Genomic DNA, 9004 nt, shown 5'->3' on the forward strand with positions numbered 1-9004 from the left:
CTTGGGCTTCTGATCCAGACAAGTTCAGCCTTAAACAATGTAAGTGGTACTTAGAATTCATATGCTCATCCTAATACATCCATTTTAAAACCTGATTGATGATTGCATTTATTTTCTGCCTCTATAAATTTCTTTATGTCCTTTCATAGAGAATGAATCACAACATGAATATGAAAAATTAAAAAAGAAATAAATCATGAGTGATCCTTGCTAACATGCATTCTGATGCAAACCTTAGCAGAAGTGGTGGCAGGGTGGTGGATGGTTGCTTTACTTCTTCACGCCACACACACTTGTTAGCTTTTCCTTTTGATCATGTGTTCTCTAGATTGTTCTAACATTTTTTTTTTCTGTTATTGAAATGATACTTTAACTTTAGGCATTACATTTTGGTTACACTTTTGCCTTCTAGTCCTCCTGCCAAGTTCACCTTACTTCTCTTCCAAGGCATCTCAAGAAGGGAAAATAGAATAGATTTTGCTGGTGGACTAGTGGCAGGTTGGGAAGGGAGGGAGAGATGACTGCAATTGGGTGACATATGAGGTCACTGTGGAAAGCTAGTACAGTGGAAACTCCCTGGGACCTATGGGGATGACCCTAGCAAGGACTCCTAGTAATGGAGGATATAGAGCCCGAGCATCTTCTGCAACCACGCAAGACTTCTAGTAGAGAGATTTGCATACCAACCCAGACTCAAAATATTTGACCACACAACCTGTCCCGCCTGCAAGATATATGCCTAGAGCATTCGATGGTGGCTAAGACCTTGTGGGAATGGCCAACCAATGACTGGTTTAACTTGAGCCCTATGCCGTGGGAGGGAACACATGTTAACTGCCTATATGGCCAGGACCTGAGACTGGGTATCCCAGAGACCTAGGGTAAAACTAAACAGTGCTGGGAAAACAAACAAACAAACAAACAAACAAACAGTTAATAAAATGATTCCTAATGATATTCCGCTGTTCATTTCCTAGCCGGATGCTCATCAGAGAGAGCTGATATGAGCAGATGTGGAGACTCACAGCCAAATGTTAGATGGAGTTCAGCAAACCTTGGGAGAAGGGGAAGAGGACCTGTAGAATCCAGAGGGGTTGAGGACACCAGGACAGCATGGCCTATAGAATCATCTAAGCCTGGGTCATGGGTGTTCACAGAGAGTGAAGCAGCAATCACAAGGCTTGACTGGGTGTGCACTAGGTATATATGTAATATTTTTTTCAATTTGGGGTTTTGTGGGACTCCTAGCAGGGCAAGGGGCAGTATTTTTGACTCTTTTCCTTTTCTAGGAACTCCTTTCCTCCTACCTGCTTCCCTCATCCAGCCTTGATGTGGAGACTTGGTTTGTACACTTTGTGCTTGTTGTTATGGCATTTTCGGTTGATGTCCATGGGAGGCCTGCTCTTTTGTGAAGGGAAACTGAGGATAGTGATTCTGTGGAAGAGAGGAGGTGAGTGGGGAGAGCTGGGAGGAGGTCAGGGTGGGAAAATGGCAATGAGGATGTATTATATGAGAGAAGCATAAACACAAATAAAAGACAATAAGATGAAATAAATTAAAATAAGATATAACAAGACAGATTGGAATAGAACAAATCAAATGAACAGAAGACAAAGAGCACAACAATAAGCACAGGAAATACACACAGGAGTCCCCTAAAAATACAAGACCGGGAGGCATAATATATTTGCAAAGTGCTGTGGGTTTTAATTTTTTTTTTGCCCTGGCTCAAAATTATGAGAAAAAAACCCCATAAGATAACTTTCCTGATGAACCTCCATACTGATTTCCATACTGGCTGCACAACTTTTCACTCCCCTTAACAATGGGTGAGTGTTCCCACCATGCCACATTCTTGATTGTAAGAGCTATCATTTATTTTATTGACTGTGTCCAATGTAAGGAGTGTGAGATGGAATATCAAAGTAGCTTTGATTTGCATTTCCCTGGTGAATCAAAAATGCTGAACATTATTTTAAGTGTTCCACAGCCATTCGAGTTTCATGTGTTGAAAATTCACTGTTTGCTTCCGGACACTATGAGATGGTAAGCTTTCTGTTTCTTCTATTGTTGAATGCAGATTTAATCCAATGTGGTAGCATTAAACTACATAGTGCTATTTCAATTTTGAGACTTGCTTGAGCTGTCCTGGTGTTTCTTTTATGAACTAGGGTACCTTTCTGCTTTGAGCATAGATGTTAAGAATTGAAATAGCCTCTTGGTAGATGTTTCCTTTCATGAATATATAGTACACATCCCAATTTTTACTTGAAGTCTATTCTGCAAGATATTAAAATGGTTTCATCAGCTTACTTCTTAGGTACAATTGCTTGGAATATTCTTTTTCATTATTTTACCCTGAGGTGATGCCTATCCTTGAGGTTAAGTACCCCAAAAGTCCCCCAAACCCATGCCCCAACTCCCCTTCCCCCCACTCCCACTTCTTGGACCTGGTGTTCCCCTGTACTGAGGCATATAAAGTTTGCAACACCAATGGGCCTCTCTTTCCACTGATGGCCCACTAGGTCATCTTCTGATAAGTGGATATTAGCCCAGAAACTTAGAATACCCAAAATACAAGATACAATTTGCAAAACACACTTGGTTTGTTTGTCGGTGTCTTTGTATTGATAAGGTAAGAACATTGATCTTGAGAATTATTAATGATAAACAGTGTTTGTTTGCTCTTCTCATTTTATTGCTGGGGTGTGAATTCTCCACCTCCTTTGCTTTGCTGATGTGATATGATTTATTTCTTGTGTGGTCTTGGGTTTGGTTAGTTAACCTCCTTCAGGTTGAAGTTTTTCTTCTGGAGCCTTTGGTTGGGCTGCATTTTTAGATGAATATTACTTAGATTTTATTTTATTATGGAATGTCTTTCTTTCTTGCTCTAATTTGATTGAAGTTTTTGTTAACTATAGTTGTCTGGGCTGGCAAGTTTGATCTCTTAGAGTTTGTTGAAAATCTAACCAAGCTCTGGCAGCTTTCCATGTCTTTACTGAAAACTCAGAGGTTATTCAAGCTATTCTCATCTATATGTTATTTGACTTCTACCTGTGTTTTTTTCTTTATTATTATTGGGTATTTATTTCGTTTACATTTCCAATGCTATCCCAAAAGTCCCTCACATCCTCCCATACCCACTCCCCCACCCACCCACTCCCACCTCTTGGCCCTGGCATTTCCCTGTACTGAGGCATATAAAGTCTGCATGACCAATGGGCCTCTCTTTCCATTGATGGCTGACTAGGCCATCTTCTGATACATATGCAGCTAGAGACATGAGCTCTGGGGTGGGGGTGGGGGTGGGGGGTGTTGTGTGTTACTGCTTAGTTCATATTGTTGTTCCACCTATAGGGTTGCAGATCCCCCCCACCTCCCTGGGTACTTCCTCCAGCTCCTCCATTGGGGGCACTGTGATCCATCCAATAGCTGACTGTGAGCATCCACTTCTGTGTTTGCTAGGCCCCAGCATAGTCTCACATGAGACAGCTATATCAGGGTCCTTTCAGCAAAATCTTGCTAGTGTATGCAATGGTGTCAGTGTTTGGAGGCTGATTATGGGATGGATCTCCAGATATGGCAGCCTCTAGATGGTCCATCCTTTCATCTCAGCTCCAATCTCTGTCTCTGTAACTCCTTCCATGGGTGCCTTGCTCCCAATTCCAAGAAGGGGCAAAGTATCCATACCATGGTCTTCGTTCTTCTTGAGTTTCATGTGCTTTGTATCTTATGTCTTGGGTATTCTAAGTTTCTGGGCTAATATCCACTTATCAATGAGTACATATCATGTGAGTTCTTTTGTGATTGAGTTACCTCACTCAGAATGATGCCCTCAAGGTCCATCCATTTGCCTAGGAATTTCATAAATTCATTCTTTTTAATAGCTGAGTAGTACTCCATTGTGTAAATGTACCACATTTTCTGTATCCATTCCTCTGTTGAGGGGCATCTGGGTTCTTTCCAGCTTCTGGCTATTATAAATAAGGCTGCTATGAACATAGTGGAGCATGTGTCCTTCTTACCAGTTGGAACATCTTCTGGATATATGACCAGGAGAGGTATTGCAGGATCATCCGGTAGTACTATGTCCAATTTTCTGAGGAAATGCCAGATTGATTTCCAGAGTGGTTGTACAAGCTTGCAATCCCACCGACAATGGAGGAGTGTTCCTCTTTCTCCACATCCTTGCCAGCATCTGCTGTCACCTGAATTTTTTATCTTAGCCATTCTGACTAGTGTGAGGTGGAATCTCAGGGTTTGTCTATTTGGTGTTCTATGTGCTTGTGCTGCCTTTAGAGGCACCTAAAGGTAGCATCTAATGTTGTAATTTTAGGGGAGTTTTCTTTGGAAAATTTCCTGTATTCCTTCATTTAAAACACTTCCTGTTCCTTTGACCTGGGTTTTTCCTCCTTTCTCCATTCCTATTTCTTGCAACTTTTCTCTTTTTTTAGTGTCCCAGTTTGCACAAATGTTTTGTGCCTGGAATGGGTTTTAAATTTAACACTTTTTTGAATAAATTATTCAGTTGTTCTATTGTATCTTCAATGCTTGAGATTTTCTTTTCAATCTCTTTTATTCTCTTAATGATGCTTACCTCTAAGGTTCCTGTTTGAGTTCATATATTGTTCTTTCCAGATTTTCTTGTTTCTGTTAATCATTATTTTTCCACATTCAAGTCTTGAACTGTTTTATTCATTTCCATTTACTCTGTGTTTTCTTAGATTTCTTTATGGGATTTATTCATTTATTCTTTAAGGACTTCTAATATAACCACAAACTTTATTTTGAAGTTCTATTCTTGTGCTTTAGCCCACTGCAAGCCCATTCAAAGCCTAAAGGTTTAGGATGGCTGGGTTGTCATGGAGACATATTGTTCTGGCTGATATTGTGTTTTTACACTAGCATCTAGGTACCTGGGTTTAAGGTGATTGCAATCTAGGTGGTTGTGATCTGATATTGTCTTCATTGGGTAGATGTTTTTTGTTCTTTGGTTTCTGATGCTTTCTCTGATTCTGAGGAGAGGGTGGTGGCTATGGGAATGTTTCTCAGATTCTGCCATGTATGGCCACTGGGCTTTCCAGACAAAATATGTTTCAAGGTGACACTTAGAAAGAGGGATGCACAAAAAGGATGTGTGTAAGAGTGAACAAGAAAAAGGAATGTAGGCTGTGCCACCACAATCTGCTTAGTCTCCTGGCAATGGGTTCAAAGAAAGGGGAGAGGCCATAGAATGTAGTCTACTCAAAACAGAAATGACACTGGGTGAGAATGGAGGAGACGGGGTATGATATAATGATTGCCTAAAAGATTTACTGGCATGCCTGATTCCCTGACTAGCTTGATCAATGGCTAGCAGGGTTTGTCTGCAGAATTTGACACATGAGACAAACAGAAGGGCTAATGAGGAAGATTCTAGATTATTTACATGATCTGCTAGAAAGGGGGGCAAAGAGGATGGATAGGCCATAGCAGGTGGCCTGATACATAGCTTGGGATGAAATGGAGGATTGAAGTTGGGAAAGAGAATGGAAAGTTAAGATATAAAAATATCTGTCTTAGGTTTTCAATAGCTGCAATGAAACAACATGATCAATAAGCAGGTTTGGGAGGAGAGGGTTTATTCATCTTATACTTCTTCATTGTTGTTCATCACCAAAAGGAAATAAGGACAGGAACTGAAGCAGGGCAGGAACCTGGAGGCAGAAGCTGATGCAGAGGCCAAAGAGATGTGCTGCATAATGGCTTGTTTCACATGGCTTGCTCACCTTTATTATAGAACACAATCCAGAGACAACACCACATACAATAGGCCCTACCCTATTGATCTCTGATTGAAAAAATGCCTTACAGCTGGATCTCAGGGAGGCATTTCCTCAACTGACATTCCTTCCTTTCTCATGGCTATACTTGTGTCAAGTTGACACAAAGCCAGCTACCACAATTGCTTTCCTGATTTCCTGGTCTACCAGCTTCCTGTGACAGCCTATGTTTGTTTGCCCTTTCCTCTTGAATTTTTTAATAGCTCATTTAAAGCTCACAGTTCTTGAACAGTTTAAAAATTGTTTATAATACTCATTATTAATAATTAAGTTCTAGTGCAATGTGTTCAATGCCATTACATATAAAATATCAATATATGTTGAAACTTGGCACTCAGTCTATTAGGAACCACTTGTATTCACTAATGTTCCAAATCTCATCCCGTAAAGTGTTATCTTGTTTACACCAGGGACTGTAAAATCCAGAAATTTTGTGTCATATTTGAAATTACAGGATACCTTGAACATAGGTAGCATAGCACAAGCTTACATAAATATATTGATTTGTATGAATCCAGTGTTCTATAATACTAATTAATCATTTAGAATACTTTGGCTAGAACTGATTTCAGCTTAGTTACATGTATATTTTGATATTATTTAATACTAATATGATATTACTACGATAGGGGAGGCTAAGAGGAGTGGACAAGAAATTAGAGGGGAGCAAAAATAATCAGATTACATGGAATTCTTGTATAAAATTTTCAGTGAACAAAATAAATCTTTAAATGATATTATCATACTGAAATTAGCCATGGTTTTCATATATTTCATAAAATTATATGTTTAAGTTGGATCTCTTCATTCATGTAACCACTATATTAATTATATCAGACAAAATAAATTAAAAAAACACACAGAAAAAAATTACTTTATTACATTATTTTCAGTCTTTTCTCCAGCACAATGTCTTCTAGAACATAACCCATTGTAACTGGATTAAAGTCTCCAAGGGTGTGACTACTTCTCAAACATCAGACCCTCCTTATGGACTGAGTAGTGACCGTCCTACTTATTACTGTGAAGAAACATTTAAATTTCTGCCGTGCCTCACCCTACTTCCAACTACAAATCACTTCTACTAGGCTACAGCTTTCTGCAGAGCTACAGATTGGGTACATGAGTATTTATTACAGTTAAGGAACTAGGAATTCTCAATCTGCGATTTGCCAACACTGACTGATGGATGGGCTCATTCTCCTCTGAGTTTGTCATCGAGGGCTGCACTGGCTCTCTGAAGGGTATAATGTGCTCCTTGTGTGAGTTTCAATGGTAAAAAGAATTTCTCTGAAGAGCTGATTTTATCTGTATACTAAATACCATCTCCTTTATAATTCATTAGACTAAAGAAAACACTGTTTTAAATGGCCTCAAACACTATAATTTAGAATACTAAGATACAACTCTTCTCCCAGTGACTACAGTGGTCAGGCCTCAAAAAAACTTCAATGCATGCAACTGTGTGAGATTCTAAGTTTAGAAGTGTCTTGGCATGACTTCTTGTTTCTCAGTCATGTCGTGGAATTTTTAGAGATTTTTGAATGACATTCAAAACAATCTAAGAATGAAGACTACTACATTTATCCCCACTTTTAATTCATGAATTATAAACATCCAATAAGGTTGAGCTTCTCAAAATTGTAGACTAGTACAATCAGTACTAATCTAATTAGTACTTAGTAATTAGTACAATTAGTATCCATAATTCAAATTTTTGCATGGACACATGAGAGATTTTGATCTAAGAGACTACTGCAATCTTGTCATATTAACATGCAACCTTCTATCATTCCATCTAAATGTTTATGGCAACACCAGCTTTGTAAGTATTATGATTTACTTCCATAGCTAATATTATTTAGGTGTGGGTTGTGAGGGAGAATGCTAACTTTCATCTGGATAGAGAGGTTTTGAGGTTAGCTATAAAATAACGAAGCCACATTAAAGGAACTATCAGGAAAAAAGTGCTGTATTGAAAACCAAATGTACATTATAATTATCAAAATATGTAAAGGTAAGTGCAAGCTCATCAATATTTACTTGCAAAATCTATCTCAAAAGGCCTTATGGATTATTTGCTTTTGTCTAGCATGAGAACACACATCTCTATTTGTAGCACTTAGAATTTTGAGTAAGAAGAATGCATATTTGTCATAAGCCTACGAACAAAAAAAATTGAAAATAATGAATGAAAGAAAGAAAAAGAGGAAAAAAGAAGGGAAAAAAGAAGGTAGGCTTGGAGGAAGAAAGGAAAGAAGAAAAAACAAGAAACATGTAGAGCAGAGATTGAAAGTGGTTTTTGTTTCTCTCTTCAAATCTTATGGCAATATAAATAAGTAAACCACACCAGCCTTACATTTGATTGTTACAGAACACTGATCTTTAATTAAGTTTTATGTTACATCTGAAAACAGTGAAGCAGAATCTAAAACTGATGCACAGTCCTGAAGCATTGTTATAATTGTTTCACAATTGTAGATGAATATGACATTGCTGAGACATTTCTGTTATTTCTATGATCTCATGCTTAATTGCATAAAATTGTTAAATTAGCATTGTTGTGTAATAAAAACCTGTTTCACTTTATTAGAATAAGGAAAGGCTCAGAAACCAAACCATTAGCAGAAGGTCAACCCAGTATTCGATCAAGAACAGTCTACAGATGTTAGTAAATATTGCTAAGTATCCAAATTTAGCAATGGGATCACTTATTCAACTTATAAGCTCAAAGCATGAATTAATGTGCTGAAGTTGTGTCAAGCACTGTTAAATTGACAAGGATATAGTGAAGGAACAGTTCTGCTCTTAAGGAAGAGCTTGGGATTGCTTCCTGTAGGAGGAAAGACATTTACTGTTGCAAAGGAAAATTGAGAAAAATATCAATGGTGTCAGTAAACAATCTAGTACATTTACTTTTTAAAAGTAAACAACATATTTTTTTCACAGTCATGTTTATTAACTTAATTATAGATTTCATATTTTAAAGCTGGCAAGATGGTTCAAGGAATACAGGTGCTTACAGTCAGGATTGATGACCTGCCTGAGTTTATCCCTATAATTCACACAACAGGAGGAAAATAGTTCTCAAAGTTGTTTTCTGATCTCTACACCTATGCTATCCCCGGTACATCCAGGCACACACACACACACACACACACACACACACACACACACACACA

This window comes from Mus caroli, chromosome 16, assembly GCF_900094665.2.
Source record: "Mus caroli chromosome 16, CAROLI_EIJ_v1.1, whole genome shotgun sequence".
NCBI lineage: Eukaryota > Metazoa > Chordata > Mammalia > Rodentia > Muridae > Mus > Mus caroli.